We start from the raw sequence: 9,554 nt of genomic DNA on the forward strand, positions 1-9,554 counted from the left end.
TACATCGACGATCGATCAATTAAATTAACCTACCATGGCAAGGAGAATTAACAAGGCTAGACGCTACGGGCTTTGTTGTCTCGTGGCATCTTTTCGTATACAGTTTTCTCTTAGTTGTTTTTTAGCACACGACATATTAAATTGATGTATTGGTTTGTTTATTCAATGAACTGTGTCGAACGTATTTCCTACGTGTACTTAGAAGACAATTTTATGAATTCTGCTTAAATTAATTAATTTTAATTCAATTAATTATATAAATAATGTATTTCAGTATAGAGAGCCAACAAAGCTTTAGCTAAAAAGAACATTCATCTCAAATATTCAAAATGGCCAACAATGTTGATAACATGTTTATTGTTAGACCTGCTATTATCCACGGCATCGCAAGCAAATTTCAAGATCGAAGTACTAAGTGTACTTATTAAACGCACTTATGGTGCAACCTATTGAAATGTTTCAAGCGTAAGTAGGTATACACCAGGTACATATTTCAGTGTTTATGGTTAAGATCACAGTTTAAGGGACTAGACCTTGTATCAGGTTTTGCCGTGTATGAGCATCTCTTGTTGGAATTATAATATTTCCAATGCCACATCTGAGTTTGCCTTGTTGCCTCAATCGAGAAAAATGCAAATATATAGGCCTTGGAAACATATACTCATATACTATTGATCACAGATATTTCAAATGCCATAGTTGAATTTGTCTTCTAGTACCGATGAAGAATGTGTGTGTGTGTGTGTGTGTGTGTGTGTGTTTCGGTCAAAACGCGTCCACTTACGACTCTTGTAATCAACTTTAGGTCTAAGATATTTTCAATGCCATAGTTGAGTTTGCCTTATCCTGATGAAGAAAATATACAATACAGGTATATATGTAGGGCAGTATATAAGTCTATACACTGTCAAAAAGCACATACAACCCGTTATAAGGGGGATCACTATTAATTTAATGCGAAATTTTAAAATAATCGTTTATAAGGTTTTATGTTATATAAGTTTTCTGGTTTGTAGTCCTGGAAAGAATGGCTGTACACTGTTCTAAAATGTAAGGTGTAAACAAGTGATTCAGCCTCTTTTATGAACTTCAGCTGAAAGTGTCAACAGCTGTTTGATATCAGTTAAATTTGGATTGTGAAACATAAATATTACCATTTTTGCAGAATTCTAAAATATTCCTGGAAACATTACAGATCTTTCTCTTCATTTAAACCTTCCAAGGATTTCAACGAATATTTTACAAAAAGAATTAGCCGATTTGGTCCAGCCGTTCTCGAGATTAGCACTTAGCAACTCATTTACAGATTCATTTTCATTTATTATATGAGCGACCGATGGTGCATACTCTCACGGTACAAATGCTCTGGGTAGAATGGCAGATGAGATATACAAGGCCATAGATGAGGAGGGCGGAAATAAAATGTAAAACCCTCTAATAATAAGCAAAATAATAATAATAAAGATACTGTGTTATTAACTTTTTGGAAAAAAGTATTTGTTTGTACAAAATATTTCCCAAGTCATATAATAATTAAATAATCTGAATTGGTTGGAGCCTTGGGAAAATTGGTGAGGCGAAAATGTAATGTGTGTGTGCGTGTGTAAAAAATGTAAAGCAATAACAGTGAGAGCATTCCATCAGTTCATCCCATTCCTCCACCAGCATGAGTGCTACAAGAACATTTTCTCTTGAAAACAATATTCACAATGTAAAATGTTGGCTTTATCCCATTTTACAAGTGTGATTGCCATGTCTTGAAATGTTTACATTAATTGCATGGTATGGTAAACATTGTGTATTAAGATTTTACATTGAAAAGCAGGCACGTTGCATTTCTATTCTGAAACACATAGCAATGTCCATAATCCTGTTATCCTTTCAACTAATCCTTTGTTAATAATGCATTTTAAACAAATAAATGTAATTATCATTAATTGAGGGGATACAAATGTCCATAAGCAACAGGAAACCTACCTGCTGTTTGTTTGCGGATTGATTTTTTTCCCTCGTTTGCTACAATCATACTTCTTGTTACAAAATGTTTGAGGGTGGCAAAACATTGTACAGATGTTGAAATAGCTGCCAGTTCTGAAAGTAGGTGCAAGCCAAATTTGTATTTGAAATATTTTTGTTCATAATTAATAAGAAATTAAGTTTTGATTTTCAGTTAAAATATCACTTTTGCCATGGAAAATAATTCAATAATTTGCTGTAACAGGATTGATTAAAGCTTTCTCCGCTACAACCTACTTAATTGGATATAAAATGAAACAATTATGATTCAAACTTTCATCAACTACAATCCACTATGTGTATTGCAAAGTGTACATAAAATGTTTACAGTTAAATTGTATTTCAAAATTTAAAAACATTAAAATGTTGGTCAAAATGTAGATTGCGATTGATTGTAAAGTATTGTTTAAGGACTTAATACTCATAGACTGCTATTTAATACAATGTTTGTTGCTAAGATGTTCAAATCCCTTTTACAAATCAGCAAATTTAGACTCAAACATTACATTTTACAACAAACTGATTAATGACTATTAATTTTTTTTAATTTTCTTTACTCATGTTAATATGATGCTTAAGCCATGTTCAAACACAAAATTTGAACAGTGTATAATGATTGTGTATAATTATTTAATATAACTAAAACGTTTTGATATCTTAAAGTGATCAATTATTTTGTTAATAATTAAGATCAAGATTATTGTTAAAGCTCCCAGTATTGATTCTTTTTATCGTTTTAAAAATCTCTAGCCAAAAACTAAACTGTAAAAACCATTTTATAAATTAATACCTTACTGTATCCGATTAATTAAAAAAGTGAATAATGTTAAAAATGCCATTGTAAAAGAAAATTCTGATTAACTACAGAATAGGATAAGCATGAACTGCATTATCCAGTGATAAGTTATAACCTGTTTATAGTGGAGTGAGGGATAGTCTATCTAATCTGACAAGTCTACACAATATGATACCTCAGTTGGTAGGACCTGGTCTTCTGTAATTTAGAAGCCTGGTTCAATTCTCATTGTGAGGTTTTCCTTATTACAAGGTAGAAGTATGCCAAACCACATAACAGGCTTGTTGCTGTCTGTGTTTAGTGCAAAATTCCAATATTGACAGATAGGATGACAGTCATTTGGAAAAGAACATTGTATATCCCCGCCAAACAAAAGAGAAATTGTGTCAGCTTATTGGGTAATAGGCTCCAACGACCGCTCAGCAAAATTCCATGTTTGGACATGTAACATCTTAGAACTTATTCTTGTCTGTGTAGAAATGAAGTTTCATGCAAAATTTTAAATCTACAGATAAAATCATTCTCGAGATATTTTGCCACGTGACTTATTCTCATCTTTGTTCATTAAATTAGGTTTAATATCAGTGTTTAAATAGTAAATGTCTTCACTCCAGTCACCATAAAAATGAAGTTAGTGTGTCACATGTTAAAATCTCTTATGAGTGACCTTTGTTTATTTACAAATATATTATTCACTCTGCGATTTTCTCGTTTCCATCATGGTTACCCATAAGAGACCAATATAAAAATACTTGCTGACGCTCAGCCAAATCCCAAAGAGTGACATAATATCCACCATCATTGAACTTCGGTGTTCCTCATATAGAAATGAAGTTTTATACCCCCCCCACCCCCCCCCCCCCCCACCCCCCCCCCCCCCCACCCCCCCCCCCCCCCACCCCCCCCCCCCCCCACCCCCCCCCCCCCCCACCCCCCCCCCCCAGATAATGACCATCACATTTACTTGCAAAACAACATAGCTTACGTTACAACGTTAAAATTATCTCCATAAAATTATAGTCCTGACACAAACTCTTAAATACCCACACAATAATTAATTTGTATGTTCTAAATTATAATACTCCTGCAAACCATATTTTCACAACACTATCACGTTGGTTGCCCGAACAGCTCATCCTGTTCTTAATTTTAACACCACTTATTGATTAATTTGCATATATACCTGGTTTTCTGTCTCAACAGAATTTTCACTCTTCACTTCAGCACTATTTTCTGACATGTTGGAGATAAAATAACGCGATTTAATTAAACTTTTAAGTTCAGTAACGGGTAATAACAATACCCCGGCCTTTCGTGTTTATAAAGCTTTCTAAGATGGCGGTTAGCGTGGGTCACGTGACCTTAACTTCAAACATCGACTACAGCGCTTTTAGTATACCACATACTGACATATAATCTTATATATTATTATAAAGTCGACGAAACGACATTGCTTTGATATTATGTTTATTTTTCATGATAAAACAATGCAGCATTTTTAAGTCCACAACTTCAAAATCTGTAAGCTTTTAAGTTGTTCATGCTAATGACAGTTAATGCAATAAAATATATCGACTAAATATAACAATAATTTTACTTTCACTTTGAATATACACTTTGATTATGTATCAGTTCAAATACATGGGCAGGATAGTAGTACGCCACGCTACGTGTCTATTGCACACAAAATTATAAGTTTGTTGCTTATTTCATTCTTGAGATGTCCTGCGGACAGATAGACAGGTGATCATACATAAATTAAAATGTTACATTTCCCCGGCAGACAAAATAGAAAATGTATAGGCATATTGAGTGATAGGCTTCAATGACATCAAATCTTATAGATGGACATCAAATTAAATACAAAATTGTCTGATTATATTGAAGACAACTGTGCGTTGACAAAAGTCAAATCAATATTATTTATCTATTAAAATAGTTAACTTAATGATTGGGTTATAAAAGGCATCGGATTACAGTCTAAACAACATTAAATATCATATATGATTGTATTAGATATTATTTTGAAGTATCGCTATTTTACATAGGTACTAGAAAGTTCGGTACAATACTCACTAACAATGCAACACTCCGAACGGACTAACAATGAAGCTTCCGATAATATAAAACCATATCCGACTCCGACCTACGCTGTGGAGGAAGGGTATTAAACAATATAATTGCAGAGTCATATGCCATTTTTAAAAAAAACGTAGTTTATACTTTGGTATGACTAAAGATCAGGAATTTTGAAAATTGTATTTTTTAGTGTTGGTAGGTTGCAGTATGTTGTTAAGTTTCATGTAAGGAGTTTGAGTGGTAAGAATGTAGATAAAACAGGAAAAAGAATACGGACTGAAAACCCCCTCTACAGGAATATGATATTTTCATTAAAAAATTCAGCCTAATTGATTGATTTAGCAAGTGACAAATTTGTTTAATTTATGTGGTTTCAGCACTCCAATTGCAACTACATAGGACAAATACGGATATATTCAACAAAAATATGCTGTGGGGAGGATTTCCTTGTCCTCAAACTGTGAAAGTAAAAAACTGTGCTTTCTAATACTAAAGATACCACTGTTTAACTTACCATATATCTTATCGATATAATTTAAAAAATTGAGGTGAGAATCAATCATAAGTCCAAGGAAGTTTATGCATTGGCTTGAATCAATTCCGTCCTTGTCTACGAGTAATCTGGAAACATTTTCACCTAAATTCCTCAACCGACTGACGAGGTAAGCGGCTCCTATCATCTACATAAGAAATTGAAACTGTTTGTGTTCTACCTATAAGAAAAGTGGAAATCCAATGAAAGACGTTTTCCCTAACTCGAAAATTTTAAGAGCAGCTTAAGGCTGACCATGTCGAAGGCCTTACGTAAATCTAAAAATGTACTAAAAACGTGTTTGTGATCATCGAGAGAGCTTTAGGAACGTTCAAAATGAATTGAACGTAGCATCTTCGGTTGAAGTGCCTTGACGGAACCCAAACTGCCTGACAAAAAGATCTTAATTTAACATTAAAAGTGGGAAAATGTGATGAAGGAATAGCTTTTCAACATTATTTGAATGTGATGACGATGTTGAAATAGGATGGTAATCATTTCATCGACCCATTTAAGAGTGTTTGGAAACTTACCCTGCTTGAAAGATGTATTTATCAGGTGCGATAAGGAAGACACCACAAACTCACCAACATCCTGTAGCAATTTGGAGGATATGCCATCACAACCAGCAGATTGGACTAGACTTATTTAGTGGCAGGAGGAATGAATGTGTTAGTGTATGGTTATAGCTTCTCTTCTTTTCTAGTTAAGTGTTTTATTGATAATTTTAATTAGTTTTTTATTGTTTGTATATAACTGTTCATATTGTGTTCTATTTATATATATTAGAAACAAGGCAAGTAAGCAATGGTTATATCTTATCTTTTTTTACGAAGAAATTGTTTACTTTTAGTTTTAATAATCACACACACACACACACACACACACACACACACACACACACACACACACACACACACACACACACACACACACACACACACACACACACACACACACACACACACACACACACACACACACACATTTCCGACGTGCAAATACTGCCCTGACAAAATTGACAACGTCGAACACACATTCTTCGAGTGTGCTCGGTGGATTGACTGTAGAAGCACCACTGAAGAGATCATAGGCACCAGGCTCTCCCCCTCAAGCCTGGTGGCCTATATGATCAAAAAAGAAGAAAATTGGTCAGCTGTTGAAGCCTACGCACAGCGCCTCCTGAAAGCTAAAATTGCAGAAAGGGACCAGTAACCTGGAGTAGGCGTTGCAAGACGCAGCACGGACTGGATTGATGTAATGCTAACGCGGTTCCAATCCAGTCCCCCCCGTACCATCTACGGGGGGAGGGGAGAGGATTGTTTTTTTTAGTGGGTAGGTCTGCCAGTCTGGCAGGAATCCCACACTACCCCCACGTATATCTGCCGGAAGATGGACGGTGGAGTTTAGCGATGGTGGTGTCTTTGGAAGATCTTTTTTCAAACCTCTATAAAAAAAAACACACACATATTATTTCTATGTATTCTTTTATCGAAGCAGTTATACCACTTTTAAGTTAATTTTGTATTTTAAATGTGGTCATTTCTCTTTATTTATTTGACTATGTTGTTTATTACAGATTGTTTTGTTTTTTCTTTACTTACAAGTAGTTTTGTAATTGCATTTTATTGATTCAGGTTAAGTGTAAGAAATGACATAATGGTTGTAACTTCGCCTGTCACAATAAAGTGTTCAATCACTCAATTAGTCAATCAAACAGCGTATTGTTTGTTACCATAGACCTCATTCTTGTCTATGTATAAAAGTTTCATGCAAAATTTTAAATCTACATCATGCGAAACGCCTTCTTTCTCTGTACGATCAAGATGTTTCTACAGAGTTAAAATATAACAACTACCAAATACTTAAAGTTTCTAATCTGTATATCAAATATACCAGTCAACCTGTTTTAATAACAGTTATAGGTTTTCATTAGTAAATCATATCACCCTTGACAATGACAAAACTCTAGCCTGATATGAAACGCGATAAAACGTTTTTTTAATCTCCCAGATGCCCAATAAAAGAAAGTCGATAGCAAAATTCCAGCATATGACGCCGGGCAAATCAATTATTAAAAAAAATCAATTCTAGTCTCTCTGAAAACTCCTACAGATAAGTATGCGAAGTTTTAGCTTTCAGACATTGTTTTACCCATGCAGCAACAAATCCTCTTTCATTTAGTATATATTTTCTAAAAAAGGAATAATTTGCCATACCTATCACACCGCTAGAAATATTTGGTCTTAACCAGGTTTCTGATATCACCATTACATAAAAGTTTTGAAGACGAAAATTAGCTCGGATCTCACAAATGTAGCCTTGTATTTATTGTTTTTTTAATATTGGCAATATAAAGTTTGTGATAAGAGAAGAGCTCATAGACTAATAATTGGACAATGTCTATATGAAGTAGAGAGGGCAGACAGGGAACTGTTGAACATAACCCACAGACAAAATAAAACACTATGCAGGGCAATCTCATGAGCCGTTACAAAGTTGAAGCCAAACTACTCCCCCTTTTTGGTGATAACACTGAACCCTTGATTATAGATCCTTCAGAAGGATCTATAATCAAGGACTGAACTAAGCTCAAAACTGACGCTCAAGTTTAATTCATCGTGTTTCATTAACAATACCGTAAAACATAGTTACAGGTATTACAGGAATTATGTAAATAATTCTGACATTTTGTCTGTGTGTGCAGAAGTATATTAGCATGATAACAATAATTTAAGAAACTTATTTTTATAACTACAAAACACAAAAAAATTTCTAGAAAAAAAAACATAAACATGCAGAGAGTTCTACATCCAAACTGTAACAAACTCTAAAAACCAAATTTGTTTCATGGCTCACAAGAATGAATTAGGCAGTTCAGTCAAAAAGTGTAATGAATGTCAAAAATTTGTATTTTCGTAGTAACGGAAATCGAAACGTTTACAGGAAAGTTTATTGTAAAACCTGTAAGGACTTTATGCTTTCAAACCACCAATTTTACATTCGGGTTGACACGAGTAAACCAAGATCCGAAGAGTTATGTAATTTGGAATTGACTTGGAAAACCGTTATAATGAAAATGTAATTGAAAGCATTAAAGTTTATGATGTAAAATGTTGTATTATTCTACATTCTGTTAGAAATGCATTGGTAGAAAACACTGTATCACTCTCATAAAAGCATTCAGAATAAACACTATGGCTAAATCTATGGATTACTTGCTGAAGGAAAGGGAAAATTCAATAATATTTGTATAATTATTCATAATAGATAGAGTTTTGTTTTCATATTAATTTACACGAAATACAGGATATGAAATATTTCTTGAATAGACCAATTTCATTCTCGACCTGATCATGTGTGGCACAAAAGTAATTTTAATGGAATTTGAACAACGTTAGATTTATCGAGTCGCTTAACTACAGTATCTCCAAAGGACTCTCGTCGCATTGGCTGAAAATTTTGCCTAATCTTTTTTAAACACACAAGCACCAATAATTTGTGTAATCCATAGGAAGTTTTACAGCCTTAAATCCACGCTTGAGATAATCTACAGACTTTGAACATTGTCACGGTGACAAGATTAGCAAAAATATTTATCGATTTCCATAAAGACCTCATTGAATACTGTATTTCCGATGTGAAAATTCTAGTGTGGGCTTGCATTATATTGATAGCCTAAAAGAGTGGCTGATCCAATATAACGGTGGTGTCACATAGTTCAGGGAAGCCGTGACAATTTCCAGCTTCTATATAATCTTGTAATTCAGACGGAACGTTCTGAAACCAAATACTACTGGTCTGATCCTCAAAAACGAGTATCCATGACCGATGTTCAACCACCTATTGCTTTACAATACTTGATCTTGAATGACGAACAGGGTAGTATCCGTGTAAGACACGTAGAGTGTAAAAGGGAGGCCAAAATTTACGGTTTTCACAAATAGCGTGTTGTGTTCCAGGGTTACTAATTACTTGGGTGTGCCAAATATTAAACTTACTAGAGGACAAGCTCAAGGGCCCTTAAATGCCCGCACTTATAGTTCGAAGAAAAGAATGCTAGAATGTCATGTCTTAAAGCTGCACATTATGATAAGGTTTAAATCAAAGCGAGAGTTGTAAACACTAAAG

The sequence above is a fragment of the Homalodisca vitripennis genome, chromosome 4 (assembly GCF_021130785.1).
Source record: "Homalodisca vitripennis isolate AUS2020 chromosome 4, UT_GWSS_2.1, whole genome shotgun sequence".
Taxonomy (NCBI): domain Eukaryota; kingdom Metazoa; phylum Arthropoda; class Insecta; order Hemiptera; family Cicadellidae; genus Homalodisca; species Homalodisca vitripennis.